Source organism: Aegilops tauschii, chromosome 4, assembly GCF_002575655.3.
Source record: "Aegilops tauschii subsp. strangulata cultivar AL8/78 chromosome 4, Aet v6.0, whole genome shotgun sequence".
Classification (NCBI taxonomy): Eukaryota; Viridiplantae; Streptophyta; class Magnoliopsida; order Poales; family Poaceae; genus Aegilops; species Aegilops tauschii.
In genome coordinates, this window is record NC_053038.3 from 48,291,292 (window position 1) to 48,300,516 (window position 9,225).

Below are 9,225 nucleotides of genomic sequence, written 5' to 3' on the forward strand. Positions count from 1 at the left end.
CTCCATCTATGATGACGCGAACAGAACGTTCCGTCACAACTCCCTTTGTATGGAACAAATTATGCCTCTGATTTTGCTCAGCTTGTGTGACCTGCACACTCAAAACACGTTGAGCAACTAAACATTCATACCTGTCAGCGTCTTCAAGAGCCATGTATTGCGTATCATGATCAGAATCATCTCCACCGTGTTCTTCACATGTAATAAGAGCCAAAGTCTCCTCATCATAGTCACTAGCGGACTCATACCCACCATCCTCAGTAGCAATCATCACACGCTGAGATTTGCATTCTCTCACATAATGACCTTTTCCCTTACAACGACGACAAATAATATCACTTGTGTGACCTATTGATGTCATGGAAGAAGAAGAGCTCTATGCAGGCCCAGCAGGTGTGCTCTTGGCAGATAGTGGTAGTTGTGCCTGCGTTCTTGTATCACGGCTGGAGGTAGCACCTGATGGAGGTGCTGGTGCAGTGGAAGTAGAGGATGCACGTGGTGTCCATGATGAAGGTCGACCTGCAGAAAAGTCAGTTCGCGCCAATGCATGTCGATCCTGCACTTCACGTTCAGCTTTACAAGAAAGATGGAATAAACGAGTGATATTATTATACTCCATATACTCTAGAATGGTCTGAATGTCTCTATTTAATCCACCCATAAAACGTTCAAGCATAGCTTCATTCTCCTCAAAAATACCACATCTAATCATGCCAGTTTGTAATTCCTGATAATATTCTTGTATAGAATTTTTTTCCCTTGTCTTAAATGCTGCAATTTTTGAAGGAATTCACGTTGATAATATGGTGGAACCCAACAAGTACGCATAGCAATTTTCAAAGCAGCCCAAGTAGCTGGAATAGGATATAATCTACAATTTTCAGACCACCAAACACATGCAAAACTAGTGAAAATACAAACAGCAACAGGAACACGTCTCTCCTCAAGATATTGTAAACATGTAAAACGTTGTTCAGTTTCTAACTCCAAAGAAAGATATATATCAGGAACATATCTACCCTCAAATGGTGGAATATTCAATTTTAGTTTAGGAAGATGGTCATGATCTTGTACCTCAGGTGGTGGTGCAGCCCTACCGTTGCGATGATATGCACGAGGACGACCTGGTGGTGGTGGTGCTGGTGGTTGCACGTAGTTCAGATTTTGATCAACCTCATCCTCGTAATGGTCCTTGATACGTCTCCAACGTATTTATAATTTTTGATTGTTTCATGTTGTTTTATTATCAATCTTGGATGTTTTATAATCATTTTATATCATCTTTTGGAACTAACCTATTGACACAGTGCCAAGTGCTAGTTGTTGTTTTCTCAATGTTTTTTACATTGCAGGAAATCAATATCAGACGGAGTCCAAATGTCACAAAACTTCACAGAGATTTTTTTATGGACTAGAAGGAAGATATTCGGCCCTGGTTGCACTTGGGGGGGGAGTCCCGAGGAGGGGACAACCCACCAGGGTGCGCCAGGAGGCCCAGGCGCGCCCTGGTGGGTTGTGCCCACCTCGAGTGCCCCCCGGACCGCCTGTTTTCTCTATAAACACCCCAATAGTCCCAGAAACCTAGGGGAGTTGACGAAATATTCATCCAGCCACTTCAGATTCTAGAACCACCAGATCCAATCTAGACACCATCTCGGATGGGGTTCCCCACCTCCATTGGTGCCTCTCCAATGATGCGTGAGTAGTTCTTTGTGGACCTTCGGGTTCGTAGTTAGTAGCTAGATGGCTTCCTCTCTCTCGCTGAATTCTCAATACAATGGCTACTATTTTATTAGGATCTGTCGGGTGAACTTGGAATTTGACTATTTCGTCTGCTGGTTTGAAAGAAGTGGATATAGGCCTTTTGTCGAGGATTACGTCATCTCTATCCACTATGGAACGCAGAGCGGTGACCTCCTCATCCGCAAGGGCCTCGGATAGTGCCTCGAGTGCAAGGGGTGCAGTTTTGTTTTCGGCGCGGAGTGCTATGTCCGGATCACTGGTGATAGTGATAACTCCGTTGGGCCCAGACATTTTGAGCTTCATGTACCTATAATGAGGTATGGCTTGAAAGCGTGTGAATGCGTCTCGCCCAACAGAGCATGATATCCGCTGTTGAAAGGTGCCACCTGGAAGATTAACTCTTCGGACCTGTAGTTCTCAGGCGTGCCGAATACCACATCAAGTTTTATTTTTCCCGATCATCGCGCTTCTCGACTGGGGATAATACCTCGAAAGGTTGTACTGCTCTCCTCGATGTGGCTCTTGTCCATTTCCATTTTGTTGAGTGTGTCCTCATAGATGAGGTTCAATCCGCTGCCCCCGTCCATGAGCACTTTAGTGAGCTGAAAGCCATCCAGAATTGGGTTTAGGACTAAAGCGGCTGGTGCCCGGACTGGTCAGGCCCGTGGTTCATCAGAAGCGTTGAAGGTTATCGCCATGTCGTTCCAGGGGTTGATTGCGGCTACTTGGTTGACTTAGGCGAGGTCGCGGAGCGCCCTTTTACGCCAATTATTTGAAGAAAAGGTCTCGAAGACCGTAAATACATTGAGATCATTGTCCTCCGAGGAGTACTTCTCTGGGGTAGTGTTGGTGAGGATTGCCTCACCGCTCTTAGCCACCTGCCAGAGTATCCAACATGCCCGAAAGCTATGTGTTGGTTCGGAATTCTGGATCGTGTGTATATGACATGGCTTGTCAAGCCATTCGTCAAGGACGGTTCTATGTCCCGTTAAGGGCTTAATTTTCTTGTCCGTTAAGTGATGATCAGGTGCCCGAGGGTGCATCCTTTTTGCCCCACCGATGTGTGGCTTAAAGGCCGATGGTTTCCACCGAGCTGTCTGGTCTTTCCAGGCACTTTCCATTGCGCAATATTTCTGTACCATGTGTGCCAAATTTGCAAAGTGCAGTATGTGGTGTCGGTTGAGGGCATTGAGGATCCCCTCGTCCGTACAGTTGTGGGAAAAGGCAGATACCGCATCGTCGTCGCAGGAATCTTTAAATTTTTTTAGCAAGTAGGAATCTAGACCAAAAGTGATGGACTGTTTCCTGAGGTTGCTACCATATATACATTAACTCGTATATGTCCGGGGGACTGGAATTCCTTGGAGAGTATTGATTGTGGTGGGCGGGTGGGCTTAAATTCGAACCCTGGCCCGCTGTGGAATCCGGATTTTGAAAAAAAATTGAGGTCACTGGCCCAGGATTCGGAGTGTCCTGGGGCTTTTAGGCTCAACGCCTGATTCTATGTTCGGAGGACAGATGGTCTCTTCTCGAATATGGGTGTCTGGCCTGCAGTGCTCGGAGATCCGAACATAGCTTGTCTTTAGCATAGGAGGAGCGGTATCCTCAACTTCCTCTTCCACGACAGTCACTAGGTGGGTGACAGGTGAGGACCTGATTTCCCTCTGATCGGGTTTAACAATCAGATCATAATCTGTTGCGACCCCCAGGGCGGTGATGCGATCTAGCAGTTCGTTTAAAGACGAGATGTATGCCGGATCCATCTTATTGACGCTTTCGGGGTTGATGTGGAGATGATTTTTGGCAATCTGGGGGACCGTCCTGGGCTTAACGGCCGAGCGGGCGCCCATGGTGAAACTGTCGATCTGGAGGATCTTCCTAGGAACTAGGGCCCTTCCAGAGGTGATTTTTTTGTTGATGACAAGGCGAGCCATCGATCCTTCTATTGACGACACAAAGGAACTCTCAATGAAAGCACCAATGTCGGTGTCAAAACCGGCCGATCTCGGGTAGGGGGTCTCGAACTGTGCATCTGAGGATCGAAGGTAACAGGAGGGGGGACACGATGTTTACCCAGGTTCGGGCCCTCTTAATGGAGGTAATACCCTACTTCCTGCTTGATTGACTTTGACGAATATAGGAGCTACAAGAGTTGATCTATCTCGAGATCGTAATGGCTAAACCCTAGATGTCTAGCATGTATGTTTGTGATGCCTCTACGGACTAACCCCTCTGGTTTATATAGACACCGGAGAGGGCCAGGGTTGTACAAAGTCCATTTACAGAGAAAGGAAACTATACAACTAGCCGCCAAGCTTGCTATCCACGCCAGGAAGAGCTCCATCCGGACACGGGAAAAAGGCCCTCTATCTTGTAACTTCACGACCCATTAGTCCAGCCCACGTCACATAGTCCGACCATCCGAGGACCCCTTAATCCAAGACTCCCTCACCCGGCCCTTACTAGCGGGATAACTCTGTTTTTAAATGTTTTTTGAGTTTAATTAGGGTTTGTGTCCGGCTAAGGAAGGCAAGCCGGTGACAGGTCCCTAATGACGAAATAACGTTCTCTCAGCCTAGTCTCAGTTCCGGTGGTGCTTCTAGCATTGTCAGAGGACATGTGGAGGTGTGTCTTCGGCAGATCTCATGGGATTCAATCAGGTGGTTGTTTTTGGTGGATCCACTCGGATCCTGTCTTCGTTCGTCTATATTCGTGTGTCTTAAGGCTGATCTTTCCGATCTACACATCTCTTCATTGGCGGAGGTTTTTGTTCTGGTGCACTTGTCCTCTGGGGTCTTAGCACGACGATTTTTTGACTGTATATGACAACAAATTTTGCCATGCTTCGGCGAGGGAGGGACGATGTCGGTAGCACGCCTTTGGCTAGCTTCAGTGTTTGTACTCGTCGCTAGGTGGTCTACGAATCTGGATGTAATACAACCCATTAACAGTCGCTACAAGGGCGCCTCCTCGCATGTGCCACGTGGAACGAACAGGTTGGTCAGGAAAATAAAAAGGATAAAAGGAAAAACAAAATAGTGTAAAAGAGGTCGAACGAAACCCTCTGTCCCCACACCCTCCGCCTCGAGCGCCTCCTCCTCCCTCTCCATCACCGCCACCCCTCCTCCCTCTGTCACCGCCGCCGCCTCGCCCCTCCCCCGTGCTCGTGCCCTCTCCTTCTCCCACCCCGGGCTCCATCTTCTCCGGCCCCTTCCTGCGCTCCATCCCTTCCTCCTCGTTGTGGCAGGCATCACCGCTGCTGCGGAAGGCTCCTTAGCGCCGCCGCATCCGAGACAGCCCTAGATGTGGCAGGCGGCTCCATCACCGGTCGCGTGCGGCGGAGGACAACCCAGATCCGCCTCCTCCAACCCATCCTCTTCGTCACGCACAACGGGAAAGGTTGGGTTTGAGCTTCGCCACCCCATCCCATGTCGTTGTTCGTCGGTAGCAGACCGAGCTCCGCCTCCACACCCACCGTCCTTCCTTGTCGGCCCTTTTGTGTGTCAGGAATGGACCTCGGCGGCGTTTGCCTGGACAGGACCTCAACGGCGACCTGCAGGTCCCCATTGAGATGCCTGGATACTTATCTAAATATAAGGTGCCTGACATTATTGATTCCTTTGGATAATTCATAAGCTGATTATTAGTAGGTGTATGCGCTGATGATAAAAGGAGCACTACTCAACCAAATGGTTTGATTTTTTGAGTCTAATGAAACACTGTTAGTTCACTTTCTTAAACTCGATTAAAAATGGTTAGTATCTTGAGTTCCAGGAGTTCAAATTATCACACATATTAGAAGAGAACTCGTCACTTCTTAGTTGTTTTCTTGAATCTAAATGTGTTTCTATACTAATCCCTAGCAAACAATTCATACCATATTAGTAATTTCAGAATCGCTGAGTCTTCTTCCTTCTCTGATCTAGAAAGTTTATGTTGTAAACTTTGCATTAGGACTATACAGCTAATGATTTGTGGATGGTAAGGTGCCATTATAACAGTGATTTCACTTTTATTTGTACCGCTTCGACTTCTGTAAATTCGTAGACTACTAATTGTTATAATGAAAGAAAATGATTTAGTTCAATTATGAGAGCTATTTAGTGATGTGGTCTTTGGATTTTTCCATTCAGATGTTAGAGCTCCTGTGGTATCAATGCATCATGGGGCTAGAGAAGGTCCTTTTATGCGTGATATCATTTTAATACCGGTTTCAAATTTGCTTTATCTTGTTATCCCTCGTTCATTAAATTATAGGATTCTATTTGTTTGTATGACTAAATGCAGATATGAAATTATTCTTGACAGATGATTGTAACTAAGGTCATGTTCTAGGTATAAAAAATGATCTGCTGGATCATGCTCTTGCAATAACTGATTTCACTATCAAGTCTACAATCCAATGTTGATCTAGAAGGCAGACTCTTTAAACTTCATTGATGCTTTCTTGGCTGTTTTGATCTAATATCTCTCTGATGTGGTTAGTATAAACATATGGTGGTATAATTAGTTTTTGCTTTTTTTGTGGGATGATAATGTTGCAGATAGATGAAGACTGAATTAGTTCACAATTGATCTTGGTTCTGTACGATCTTCAATATTTGGGTCTCGTAGGTCTGTCTCCCAAGAGCAACGAGAAGAAATCTGTTAACACATTACTTCATTATATGTAACATATGTCCATTTTCACGGAATGAAAGGTGACTACTAATTACTTGTGATGAACCATTATGGTGCCCCGAACTTTCTGACCATTTGAGTTATACTCCAGAGTCTTGATGTTGACTGAATTGAAAATTTGGAGCTGTCGAGACTCGAGCTTCATTTTTTGTGGATTAGTGGTTATTGAATTTTTATGCCTCTAGCCCATGCTTGCAGGAACACAATTATTGAGTGGAACAATGGGTGTAAAAGAGTATGTGCAGAGTGAATTTGATAACGTAGAAGCTCAAATTAGAAGCACAAATACGGTCCTTTTTCCAATTTTTGGAAGCAGCGGTTCTACTGCTGCTCCTGCGATGACCGAGGATAGGCTGCAACTCTAGATACAGAGAAAGCGAGTACATCTATATAATCTTCGATTCTTCTTTTTGTTTGTGATGCTGCTACATTTTTCTTAAGCAGGGCTTGCCACTTTGTTGCAGTTGTGAGTTCTTTTAGTTTCCTTTTTACAGACAACTTGGAGCTCAATTCTTAAATTCCAAGGCCATCGAGCAGGACATGGATCATATACTAGGAGTTTTAGTTATGTGTGCATCTAATGTGGGCAAACCACATGGGCACATTCTTTTATTTCGCTGGTGCAAAACCTATGAAGTTTTCCTTGTCAGCTAATTTAATGTGCTTACCTCTGCATTAGACAGCTAGCTATTATGATTATACACTACGTTTCCTATGTTATGTGCTTGGTTTTCCTCTTTTGCTCACTCCTTCCATTGTTGGTGAAGGATAGGTCAGTCCATAGTTCATCGTTTGGCTTGCTTCTCGCTAAGCTCTTTCTTCCTTGTCTCCTGTTCGGTAAAATGTCTGAGAGCTGACATAGTTTTGTTTCTCGTTTCCTTGCCTGTCCAGGTTCTTTGTTGGTTCGTTGGCAGTTCCTAATTTTTTTCCTGTAGCCGGTTGAGGTTTGTCTCTGAGCATTCCTCTAAGATTTAATTTTTGTTTGGTATTTTTTTGTGAAAAGAGAGAGGTGGGAAAGGTACTACCATACTTGTTCCAATGGTTGAGAGATTAGAGGACAGAAGTCAAGAGATTTAGGCGATGTTCAATGTGTATGCGGCTGAAAAGTCAAAGAGAGTAGAACCGAAAGTTTTGCTAGCTATGCTAGCGCAGTATGAGTGCTGCTGCTACCTCTACTAATTTTCTGTTTCCGTTGAGACATATTTTGCTCCCTATTAGAATTGGCCGCCCTATGGGATGCTTATCATATTTGCTTGATCTGGGATGATTTTGTGTCCTTGTGACTGATGCATGCCTTGTGCTGGTTCTGCAGGGATTCCACCATTAGCATAAAGATCAAGGCAGCGGGCGGTGGCTGTGGAAAGCAGGGGTTCCACAATTGGCTACATCGTCTCAAGGAGAAGAATTCTTACATGATCCCTATAACTGCTCGTTTTGTTGATGTCTTCGCCCTATGTGTCCAGGTTCTCAACTTCAGTCCTTCACAATGCAATGTGTCCAGGATCTAAGAATGGACATATAACACTTCTTATAATTCAGACCATGCTTGCCAATAAAGTTGAATGTGCTGGAGCAATAGTTCTAAAACTTCATTAAGTCGAAGTAGGCAACATTTTTTCTTAGTGGCCTTCTTTCTCCGTGGTATCTCAAATGCAAGCAAGCATGCCTTTGCTAAGGGTTAGAAGAAGCCAATGAGTATGTCTAGGATCTCTTTTATATTACTAAGGAATACCTATTTATTTTTTCTAAATGCACATGATAGACTGTCTGATACTGAAAAAGTATATTGCAACTTCAGAAATTTGTGCAAATGATGGCTCTAAGGGTTAGAAGAAGCCAAGGAGCATGTGATAGGCTTTTTTGATAGTTTATCAGAAGAAAGTGTAGAAGAAAATGGAGAGGATGATGAAGTGACTCAAATAGAAGTACGAAATATCTGCGTCAGCAAGCTAGGTATGTTCGAGGAAATAATACTATGCAACATATTTTGTTTATATGCTTGTGTAGAATGCCCAGCTAAGTTTATCCATGAAGGCCTTCGTAGATAGACATCATACATGATAACAATGTGTGGGTAACATCTCAACAAGGGTGTATTTATCTGAACTATCAGCTGCAATTCTTTTGGTTCCCAATTCTTTCAGTTGTCCAAATTAACTGATTGTCCAGAAGCTTATTAGTGAATCTGATGGGTCATCTCATGCTTGCAAGCTTAATCTTATCACACTGGATTTTCTTGTGCTTAGTTTTGTTCTGACCAGACTTATTTCTTAGTGCTCCTCCATGTTCCTCTGCATAAATGGATGTGGGGAAGCACCTTACGTGATTATGTGATGATTCTTACAATCCTGCCAATTGTGTCACATATGGATAAGAGGATATATATTTCTAGAATATCAAAAAAACACACATTTTTTACTCAGGTTGTCATTGGTTGGTTGATTCAACAACATTTTGGTGCCTTGCAATATGATTTTCACAATCGTATCAGTGCAAGCTCATAGGTACCATCTGTATAAATTTCAGATTAACTATCTCAGTCTCGAAGTTTATAGATTTGGTGGTTCGTTTGCAGGTACGTCAACAAGTTAAGCAATAAGTACAAGGCGGCGATGAGAGTTGCAAATCGATGACCGGCACTTCACATTACAAAATTTTCATTCTTTTTTTTCCTGTCTCATGTTCGGATTTTGTTTCGAAGACAAAGAATAATCGAGTTTTGATTGGGACCCTGTTGTGGGAGAAATGGCTATATTTGAAGGGTACAAAAACTATTTTGAGCAGCTAACTACACTTGGAATG

The 9,225-nt window shown here is 44.1% G+C and overlaps 1 long non-coding RNA gene across 1 annotated transcript; it reads left to right on the forward strand.

Annotated features, from left to right (window-relative positions):
* The first annotated feature begins 5,900 nt into the window (after positions 1-5,900).
* On the forward strand, positions 5,901-8,933 carry LOC120962729 (uncharacterized). The gene is made up of 4 exons (XR_005753579.2): positions 5,901-7,367; positions 7,736-8,118; positions 8,222-8,376; positions 8,847-8,933. It is a non-coding gene; the product is annotated as an uncharacterized lncRNA (long non-coding RNA).
* Positions 8,934-9,225: the final 292 nt, after the last annotated feature.